Source organism: Anas acuta, chromosome 15 (genome assembly GCF_963932015.1).
Source record: "Anas acuta chromosome 15, bAnaAcu1.1, whole genome shotgun sequence".
Lineage (NCBI taxonomy): Eukaryota > Metazoa > Chordata > Aves > Anseriformes > Anatidae > Anas > Anas acuta.
Genome location: NC_088993.1, coordinates 16272299 through 16283598, shown reverse-complemented (window position 1 = coordinate 16283598; position 11300 = coordinate 16272299). Strand labels below are relative to the sequence as shown.

Here is an 11300-nt window from a genome sequence, read left to right as displayed (position 1 = left end):
TCTTGGGTTTAACTGATCAAAGGACAAAGTGAAGTTGAGTAGGATCACATTTAGTGTGGAAGGAACAATTGATTCTATGTGATAGATGTAGAGATAAAATGACTGTTTTTATCCAAAGAAAACACACTCATTCATTCATGGTGTTTAACCTTAATTTATTAATGCACTTTCTCTTTCCTCAGAAGCTCTAAAATTCCTCTGTTCTGCTGTCTCCTTCCCTTCTCTTTTTCTCCAGTTGGGTGTCTGCTGTGTACTTCGGATCTGTTCCCTGTGATGCTCAGACACAAAGCTGCATGTCAGCGGACCCTGTGCAACAAGCTCTGCTCAGCGATGTGCAGGCCCAGAAATCTGGATTAAGGCATTGCAATAAGAAAACATTTTTTCTTTTCATTATGAGGAAGAAAAACCATGTTCAGATTAGCATTCAGGCTCGGTGTGAGAGCAGGGAGAATAACTGCAGACAGTTCATTTATTCAAACTTAATTCCTATTCCTAATTACTCAAAGTAATATTATCTATATAAATCTCCCTTGAAGAAGCGTGGGGGGTGACAAAGAGGAAGACAGAGCTGTGCTGAACACCCTTGGGTTGCACTGTGGCAGCATCATCAAAGGGTTAGGGATTAGAAGGGGAAGTCTGCATGCACCCACTTCAGACTTAAGCTGGCCAGTACAGGGCAATTAAAATCAATTTGATTAAATGCTTTGCCCCTGGGTGCCTGGCTTTGCTACACTGGGAAACCAGAGGCTGAATGAAAGGCTCAAAGATGGCTCTGATGCATGGGAAAGGGCTCCTGCAGGCTTTGCAGACTTTGCTGCAAAGAATTCATGCCCTGAATGAAAGGAAAGCAGGAAAGGGAAGCAACCAGATGGCCTGATTTGCCTGTGGCTGCGAAACTGGTGATCAGCAGAAGGAGCAGGAGAGCCCCGGTCCCCAGAGCCCTATCCCGGCCACCCCCTGGAGCTGCTTGCCCTGTGGTTGTGCAGGGCTTTCCAGCACACGGCCAATTTGTCATTACTTGTCCTGTTAGACTTTTTTATTATGCCAGCTCAAAGCCTCTCTCTCTTGCTGATCAAGTCTAAAATAATTATTACAATCTGAAAAATTGCGCCTGTCTTCCTGGGAATTAAATATTTAAACTCTCAGACAAATGGGCCTTGCTTGTTTCTGTTAAAGGTTCATGCTCTCAAATGTCACAGTAAGTTAAATGTACCTTGAAAAATAATCTCATTTCTGGTTACTTTACTTTTCATTCCATTTTACCTCCATATAAATTACCCACGCTAATTCAATCAGAGGGTTTGACACCGCAGCTCCCCGGGTGGATGGCTGGGAAAGCAACTGTCACCTCCGACAGGGAGGGAACAGAAACAGTTTGGTGAGAAAAGCTGAAAAGAGGCAAACACCTCCCTTTGGGCCACACACCGACACTGTGATGCTCCTCAGGCTCCTTCGGATCATCACTGCCTTGTTATGAGCATCTTTCCAGCCGGGGAGTTAACCTCTTGCCACTGACGGGCTTGCAGAAATGCCAGCATATTGCAAGGCTCCAGAAGTCAGAATATTTATGTATACGTGGCTGGCAGATTGCAAACAGGGCTGGGAGGAACCTTGGGACGGGGAAGTCGCTGCAGTGCCCATCACCTGCAGGGGCTGCAAGTCCCAAAGGCATCATGCTGGTACTGGCTCTGAGAGCACAGCCTGCAAGCCTGTGTGTGGTTTGGCTTCCTAATCATTCCATAAAACACAGTTGGAAAGTCTTAAGTTCAGTGAAAATCGGCACCTGGGCAGTTAAGAAAAATCAATTCTCCACTTTACTCCAGAAAGCAAAGTGCTGTGGCCTGATAGCTGCATTTAGTGCAAAAAAAATTTTTTAGTACAAAACCTTATTACAGATGGTGCCTACTGGATCTGGCTCTTTCAGTTTGAAGGATGCTGCCCCTCTGCCCTGTCTCCTGGAAGCTCCCGTGGCCAGATTTGGCTGGGCAGGATGCAGTCTTTGCTCGGCCACCTGCCCAGAGCAGATCAGATGTCCTGATCAACCCGGCCACACTCTGCTGGCCCACAGCCCTCGGGAGATGCTCCACGAGGTTTGCTGGTAGCAGGCGTCAGTGCTTTGATGCGCTTCGTTTCATCTCAAAATGCTGCAGAATGCTAGGAGAGGCTCAGGTTTTAGGGACAGATTGGAATGATCTTCAACTAAAATCAGTAAAAACACTGTGGGATGGCAAATTGGGTGGCAGGCGGCTTCATCACCTGGGGAACTGTGTAGTTCTGGGGATTTTTGCCCCAAGTAGGAGGGCTGAGCCCAGGAGTGTGCAGAGGAACCCATGCCCTGTGAGTGGCTGCTCACCTGTGAATGGGAACAGAAGAGGAAAGAAACTCCAGGGGACAGTCTGTGGAGGGAAAACCTCACAAGACCCAAAACTTTAGAGAAAAAGTCCCTGATTTAAAGAGATTTGGAAAGTGGCAATGCTGTGCTGTTTCAATCAATTCCTTTCACACCCACTCATTTTGAAGTAATTTTTCACAATTAAGATAGGCATTGTAACACTGCTTTGAAAACTCTGGCAAATTACATGCCATTATGCCATTCAGAGATGTTTGCAAGCCTATGTCTTTTTCTTTTTCTTTATTCTTTTTTTTTTTTTAAAAAAAAAAAAAAGAAAAAACACATTTAGATAAATCCTTACTTCTGAGCTTGGGGTCGAAGCCAACTCCCATGGGAGCAGGGGCTGCAGGGCTTTGGGGCTGCTGCTGGCCCTGGGGCATGAACCTGGGTGCTGGGGGCTAGTGGGGAGCCAGCACCCATCATCATTTCACTCACTGCTGCTAAACGCCCCTGAGAGCCTGAGTCCTGAGGGCCCAATCCAGCTCTGGAAGTTGCGATCACGTCAGTCCCCATCAACATCCAGGGGGAGACTTCATTTGATCCACTCCAGGGCCACTGCCAGACCTGTAAAAAAGCCAGGGGGAAAAAAAAACGGAGACATTTCCAGTGCTATTCCTCTGCTAATGCACCCAGGGGCCTTTTTAACCAGTGATAAGAAAATCCACCTGTTTCTTGAACCAAAGGATGATCTGGGGAGCCGAGATAGGGAGGTTGGGTAATTTCTGCTAAATTGAAGAGGGCTGCAGCTCCCCAGGCAAGCAGAGAGCTGTGAGCGAGTGCAGAGGAAACACTGAGGGAAGTCTGGAGGTCTTGGTCTGACTTTTTCCAGAGGAAATATTTCCATCTTGAAAATTACCAGGCATTATTTTTTAAGTAGGGGGGTCAGAAAGGATCAGGATCAGTAAACAAAGCTGAGCGTTTCAGCGCAGGCCCCACAGTATGTCTCGCTTGACTTGTAAAGCAATATATTTCCTCCCCAGACTTTCATTTCATTTAGGCAAATACACCATAAAAAAAGTCTCATAACAGCAAGGGATGATAAATGTGCTTGGATGGCTTTTTCCCCTTCCCATTTTTCCTCCTCTCTCTCCTCATCATTAATTAAAGGACCCAATTTCCCACTCCGCGGTCCCACCATCCCTCTGCTGGCAGCAGGAGACATGGGACAGGGCTGGAGCTTTGCATATCCCAGAACAGGTGGGGCAAAATTTTGTATGATGTTTTCCCTGTTTCAACCCAGAAAAATATTGGAGAGTGCTCGTTGAAAAAAAGATAACAAAAATAATTAAAAAAAAAATATCCTGGGATCTTTTCAAGCTGTAAGGTTGCTCTTTTCTTTATGTATAAAAAATGCACAGGAAGAAAAAACATAGCTGGACTTGCAAGTGGTTCTTGGGTTTGTTTTTCCTTCAACTTAACACCTCTTCATCCAGCAGGACTGTGTGCAACACGAGTGGGTAAAGCAGGATAACGGCATCGCAGCTGCTCTGTGCCGGTGAGGAGCTCCTCGGCTCAGCGCTCGCTGCGTGATGAGCTGTCAGGGAGAAAAATGTAACTCTTGTTCAGCGTCATAACCAGACAAACAATTTGTAAAAATAATCTTTCTGACAGATCATATTCCTTTTCCTGCATTAAAACAGCTTGTGGGCTTTTCTTTCCCCTTCATCAAGTTTAGTGTGTTTTTTTTTTCCTTAACCCAAGCACTGTGGATGAGTTGAGTGGATTTCAGTGTGGCAATTCAGGGATTAAAGTAGAAAACTGGAGCCGTTGCCACAGGACATGTCGGTGGATGCTGGTTTCTCTGCTCCTGAACAACTATTGCTAAACAGGGTGTGTTTAAGGAGGGCTAATCCAGGAGCAGCTTTGTCCCGGGCAGGGTGAACGCACTCACATTGCAGCTCTTCAGCATCCCTCGGGGAGTACCAGAGGGCCGGGACACCCCTGGGGCTCGACTGTGCACAGGTTTATGTTTGCAGATGGATATTTTACTTCAGCAGAGCTTTCTGTGAGGGTGACCACAGCAAAGCTCCTCCTGTGTGCCAGCTGGGCTGTGAGCAGGGCTGAGAGCAGGATGCGTCCCTCATCCAACCCGGCCCCTCAGGACAAGCGGGGAGATGCCAATGCAGAATGGTTGAAACGTGAGTGAACAGCCTTGTGCAGCAGGTGTCTCACTCCCAGTTTTGGCCAATCTCATCCCAGGAGTGCAAGTAATGGGGAGCTTCTGAGCTTTTGGTGAGCTTCTGTTAAATTCTTGCCTGCACAGGAGCATCAGCTGGGGCTGGCGGTGCCCCAGCAGACACCCAGGTGGCCTCAAATCTTAGCAAAATGCCCAGAAATCTTCCTCTGGAGAGGAAGATTTGTACCACCCTTGAGTGGTACCAGCCCTGAAAGGTGTCCAAAGAGCAGGCCAAGTGACAGGGGAGAAGTCACATCTCTGCTGCTGCGTCTCCCCAAGTTGGGACAGTGATTATTTTAGGCATAAATGGAGCTGAGCATTCATCACCATAAAAAGTAATTTCTGAATCCCTCATTTCAGCCAGCCGTTAGGGAGCAGGGAGCAAGGGTCAAACACCTCGGGAAGCACTGCTCCCATTTTAGAGTTTAAATTTCCCAGAGCCGCAAGAATTATTTGGTTCAGACTTGGGGTAACAGTCCAGCTCCAGCTTTCTTTGTTTCCCATGAAGCCATTTTCCAAGGAAAAACATTGTTTATTTAAAACACACTTGCATCAGCACGAAGATTCTTAGCTTTCATGCACTTACCATGTCAATCTATGAAAAGTGTGGTTTTGATTTTTAAAAAAAGGCTTCTTTTTCCTTTCAAATGGAGTGTTTTGAACCTTGAAGGAAACAACGGCCTCCCTCCCTCCGGTAAAACCCAACTCTCAGGGCACAGAGATGGAAAGGGAGCTGCTACATCAGCACGGCAACTAATGGGGATTTGCAGACAGCCTCTGCAAAAATCCTATCCTGGACAATCCCAAAGCTGACATTTATTTACGTAAAACATATAATTGAAATGTCAGAAGAGAACAATTAAAAGCATTAACTGACATTAATGTTAATGAAAGCAGCACCGTGACTATCTGCTTTCTCTGAAAAGGGAAAGATTGGTTTGGGCTGCTTTTCCCTTTTCATTAATTTCCTTAATCTGCTTTCAACGCACTGAGCATTTTGATCTCCTAAATACAATGTATGGCAGAAGAAAAAGGTTTTAGCCTCCAACAGCTCAATAGATCTTCCTTCACTGCCGTGGCTAAGGTCTCACGCTTATTGATTATGGCTTTTTTACACTGTAAATTACACTTCCCTGGGTTTTTGCAGAAGATGGGGGACACCAGGGTGATCCCTCATGAGACTCCCCATCTTCTGCAGCCCCCCCAGGGCAGGGTCTCGCACAGTGGCAAGAGCTGATCATTAAATATATATATATATATATTTAAATAAAATAAAAATACAAAATTTAAAAATAATTTTTAAATATATATATTTTAGAGTACCATTTTAAAGGGCAAAGCATTAATGATGGAGCCAAGTCCCTCCAGGTGGGATTTCTGCACCCCAAGGCTGAAGCTGATGCAAGGGCAGCACTGGGCATTGCAGGAGCTCAGGACGAGCAGTGCCTCCAGCCCCAGCCAGCACCTGCAGAAGGTCAGAGGGGTGTACAACGAGCAGAAAGGGCTGCAAGCAGGAGGCAGCATGGTCCTCACAGGTTTTCAGGTGTTTTCATGTTTCTCCTTAATTTTTTTTGGTTCCCCCTCAGTTTATTTCTTCCTCCGTGGCTGGAAGATGCTCAATCAGTCTCACAGCAGCTGGTCAGACAAGGTCACCTAAAATAATTGCAGCCTGCACTCAGTCCCTGGTTGCCAGCCAGTTTCTTTGCTGTAAAACACCCTTTTATTGTACCTGACCTTCAGGACACGTTTGCAGTTCTATGGCAATGCGAACAATATTCAAGAGACGGTCCTTTTGGCATTTTTTGGCTTGATTTTTCACACATTTCAGAAAAAAAGAAAAAAAAGAAAGAAAAGAAAAAAAGCATTCTTAAACATTTTTACACCTAGCATCTTTCTATTCCAAAGAGACACCTAATGAGGCCATTAGCATGAGTGGTCTGTTTGTTTGCTCTATCGCCTCATTCCATACCGAGCTCCAGAGCCCTCCCGTCATTAGCCCGGCTTCCCTTACTGTCACAGGGGGTCTGCATCAGGCTGAGCATCACAGGGCAGCGAACAGGGACCAAAGCAGATGTTTCCCACCAAACTTTCAGCTCGTTGCAGCGTGTGACAAGCTACAAGAAGAACATGACAGTAATCAGAGCTGGCAACCAGCAGCGGGAAATATATTTGTAAGAGCTTTGATTAAACTGTCAGCTGGAATTTTGGAGCAGATGCAAAGCATTTAAACATAGGCTGTTTAGTGGTGGGAGGCCTATTTTTTTTTAATTTAAATGCTGGTTTAGGGGAAAAGCTATGGAATGTATTTACCTCCGAGTGCATACACACATCTTGTGCTGTGACACAAACTGGGAATTAGGAGGCTGCGTGTATAATCACAAAGGCTTGATGCTCGTGTTCCTGCAGGATGCTCCCTCACACGCACTGCAACGCTTTCCCCTCCTTCAGCACCCACGTACTGCCACAGGGCAGCGCTAGGGAATCAGGAGGAGGTGACAGTTGTGACACACCAGTGAATTTAGAACAAATATCCTCTCATTTTCTGCCTCACAGATGTGTCTGTGCATCCCGGGCTGTGCTCATCAGGCCGTTCTGTCTGGCCACTTCTTTAAAAATAATAATAATAATAAAAAAAAATCTTGGGAAATGTAATTTCATTGCCAAATGAAGTTACTCCCAAGTGTTTCTACTTTCTTGGTGCATGTGGGTTATTGCCACCGTTGTCACATTGCAGGAACAGCACTAGAAGAAAGACACTGAAATAATCCCGTATTGCTTCACTGGGGCTGCACCTTCCTGTGCCAACTGGTGCTGGATCCAGCATTCAGGTACTCACTTCCCAGGGATTTTGGTGGGACTTGGGGAGAAATGAGCCCATATTTGAAGTACACGGGCAATAAGGCCACATAATGCCACAGATTTACTCACATTAGCAGGATTGCAAACCGAAAGGAGTCTGGCTCCTCATGCTTCAGGACTGAGCTCACACAAGGCAGACCAGCTCTCACGGTGTCAGTGCTGATTTGGGGATGCTGCCGGGGCTGGGGGCACTGGGTGCCAGGGCTGGGGGTGCTGGGTGCCGGGGCTGGCCAGGACAAGGTTCGGGGAGGTCAGGGTGCAGCATCAGTGGCGTGGATTTGCGCTGCGTTGGCTGGGTGCCTGCCAGCTCTGCCACAGTCATCGGCTGGGGAAAGCATCAGATTTGCCTACTTTAAGTCTTTATTTTATTGAAGGAGACAGCTGCGTACGGGCTTGCATCATCAGCTCTGGAGACACGGAGACCTTGTAAAAGCCATTCTTGCCTGTAAAGCAAACTGAGCGTGTAACAGCTCCAGTGACCAGATCGTGTTGGCACAGCCACCTCAGAGGGGTGCAGAGCAAGGAGTGTGGGAGGATGGAGGGGTTTAATCCTTCCCAGCACAGGTTTTAGGGGAGGGAGCACAGATCCTGGAGAAGTTTCCATTCTAGACTCACGAGGCAGGAAGCAATAATCTGAAATTAATTAAACATATGAGCTCGCTCGCTCAGCTTTACCATCACTCAGCGTAAGCTGGGCTACGAAGGCAAAGCTCTTCCTTCCTGGTTTATGGAAGCCAGTAGAGGCTTACACAAGGCTTTATAGGTTTTTCTATGAAGCACTCATTAAGTTGTGCTGAGAATATTCTCAGCAACTGGTGCCTCGGTCCAGCACTTGATGTGAAGCCCACAGCCCTGCACCTCCACCGGGCCAGCACTGCTCCCCGTGCCAGAGGCAGCGAGCAAAGCATCCTCTGCTGGAAGTGTAAAAAAGCTGCTTGCTGTGTGAGCGCTGCAGCAGACCTGCCGACTCTCTGTTTTTTGGCAAAAGACTTGGATCAGCTTTTAATGGTCACCCACTGCCAGGTTTCCAGACAAGTGACCACCATGCAGAAAAAGTCTCCCAGACTTTCGCAGAAAGCACAGCGCCGTTTTACAACCCAAATGGCCTTCGCAAAAATAAATTGGACTTTGCAGACTGAGATAGATGCATGCAGCCCCACATTAATCTCTTGCACGCTTGAACCCATTCGGATTTTAAAAGCCTCTCCTATGAAGAGCTCATACACTGCAGCAATCATAAAAATGATCTTCTATTTGCAAGGCCCAAAGGCAATGCTTAATCATGAGCCCGTATCTGAACAAGGCACTCCATCATTACGGGCTAAGTGTATGAAATGGAAATACAGCCAAGGACTTGGGTGGATTTCAATTTATCCGCTGTGTGATCCTGCTCTGCAGTTCTCAGCCCCGTGGACGCTGCCACCTGGGCGTGCTGGAGGCTGCAGCGGGCAGCTCGGTGTGCTGGTGGGCTCATGCTGCTGCAGATCGTTTTCTTGCCTAGCAAATGAAACAGTCCCAAAACACAAACCCTCCAGAGTCCTGCGTCGCTTACTGAAGCCTCTGCCCAGCCTTCTCCTTCAGGGAAGGCAGCTAGGATGCAATGTGCAGCCTCGCCCTGCTGCTCTGCCCATCCTGCCTCCCCCCCGGCCGCTGAGCAGCCTTGACTCAGCGCTGGCTGGGTCAATTCCCTCTAGCAATGATTCACCAGTTAACAGGCTCTCAAAAGGAGCTGGTTAAGGGAGGAAAAACTACAAACATTTAAAAATAAAGAGAAGCTCTTAAATTCAGTCTCCACGATTTTGTCACCTTCTGCCATTCCATGTCTGGGACAAACCCCATTGTTTTTTGCTCAATCTCTGAACATGGTTTAAACAATCTGCACGCTATTTTGAAGAAGAACCACCCTGTTATCCCTCTTTTCCATTTTCTCTCTGAAATGGACATGACATGAATCACTTGGGCAGCAATTCATGGTCCAGACATTGCTGCCACAACCGGCAGCCAGCACTGAGCTCCACCAGCGTCCTGCTGACTCAAGTGCCCCGTGTGGTTGCACCATGCTCTCTGCAAGTCCAGGAGGGTTTGGGGAAATGTCTACACAAGAAGGAAAGCTCCAGCCCACATCCGCACAGCTACAGCTAAGTAAGAGCTGATTACAGCCCCATGACTGCCAGGGACTGCGTTGTTTTCCCTGGGCTGCCGGGAAGCCTCATCCTGGCAGGCAGACAGAGAGGAGCAGCCACTCTCCTCCTGGAGGCACCCCCGGCTTTGTGGAGACATCTTCAACCATCCTGAACACTCAGAACAAACAATGGGACGTTCATCAACCCCTTTACAAGCTGCTCTCAACGCTTGGGGCTGCTCCGTGGCTCTGCCACCCTGCCTGTCTGATCTCCCCTAAAAAAGCCCAGACCGGCAAATGGGGACTTTATGCCAGAGGCACTGACAACTTTCCGTCCTCTGGGGGGCCTGGCTTCCACCCAGGAAGCCGAAGGGTAACAATTTTCCACCTCTTTGCTGCTCTCTGCTCCATCAACCCATCCTTTGGCAATGAAGCCAAGAGCAATGCATGATTTGCAGATCGGGGTTGTTTTGCTGGCACAATGCATTTTGTTTACAGCTCTTGAAATACAAAAACAGAAGCCTGAGAGCATTTTCACGGCTATAGCCTGTGCCTGATTCATGTGGAGGGGAGCTACAAAGCTTTCTGATTCCTCCCTCAGTTTTGCAGCTTGATTTTATCCTTGGGATAAAGCTGGTGTCACAAAATGCCAGGAACTGGCTGAGGAGAGCCCACATCCTGTCTCTTTCTGGACATATCTCAGTTGTCTTGGTGCTGCTTTGGTTTAAACAAAATAAAACCCCTTGATTTGAAAGAGATCTCTGTCCCATAGCGTGGAAGGTCACTGGCAGAATTTTGAATTTTTAAAGGATAAAACAATGTAGGTTTCTAAGAAATAAGTCTGGAATTTCTACCCATCTTCAGAGTTATTTCCTTTCTAGATTTTTTTTACAAATCTCCTGAATTACTCCATGACAAACATTTCAGTTTTCCTGATTAACTGCATGACTATGTGAAAAGGTCATTCACTTTTTCTCCTCTGTCATTATTTTTATATAAATCCTCCAAGAAGCAGTAATAAAATACTTAATCTTCCTATTGCTTTTAAAGAGAAACGATTTCTTTACCCTCAATGGCATTTTTCCTGAGGATTTCATCCTCTCCTGCTGCTGTTGCATGCTTGGAGTGCCCAGTCTTGGTGACACTGCAGTCAAAAAGCAGTTGACACTGCAGCAAATTGCCCCCATCCATACCCCAGTTTGGAGCTGTCATCCTCCTAAGCATTTGGGGTAAAATCCACCTCTGCAACAGGGCATTACTGCAGCAGTTGATTTTGCTCACAACGTAACATTAATGTCTTGGATCATGAAAAAGTATAAGTTTCCTAATTCCAATCAAAACCCATGGGATTCAAATATTGACCTAGGAACCAGGTGTACCAATACACTTGTCAACTTGGGCTTGCTTCAGACAGGATTTTTTTACTGTCCAGGCCTCCTAAATTCTCAAGAGGTACCTACCCGCTCTATCTTCCAATTCTCCTTTTTTTTTTTCCTTCTAAGAAAGCGGAAGAGGGACTTGTAGGACCGAGGTGCATGTGCCTGGCATGTGGTACAAAGCAGAACACCCCCAGTACCCACGACTTTTTGAAACAAGGATGCTGTAGTGAGGTTGTCATAGAAACAACTGCATTCATCACCAGAGAGCAGTAAAACCAGGCTGGGGGTCCCCGTTCAGGGATGGAGGCAGGAAGGATGCAAACCTGAGGGGCCTGCCACTCCTTTTGAGACAAATGGCACTTTTGGGAACTA

The 11300-nt window shown here is 47.0% G+C and overlaps 1 long non-coding RNA gene across 1 annotated transcript; it reads right to left on the bottom strand.

The window, feature by feature from the left end:
- Nucleotides 1–1805: 1805 nt before the first annotated feature.
- LOC137864916 (uncharacterized) lies at nucleotides 1806–8660 on the bottom strand. The gene is made up of 3 exons (XR_011101690.1): nucleotides 5892–8660; nucleotides 2694–3926; nucleotides 1806–2353 (listed from the first exon to the last, which is right to left on the bottom strand). It is a non-coding gene; the product is annotated as an uncharacterized lncRNA (long non-coding RNA).
- Nucleotides 8661–11300: the final 2640 nt, after the last annotated feature.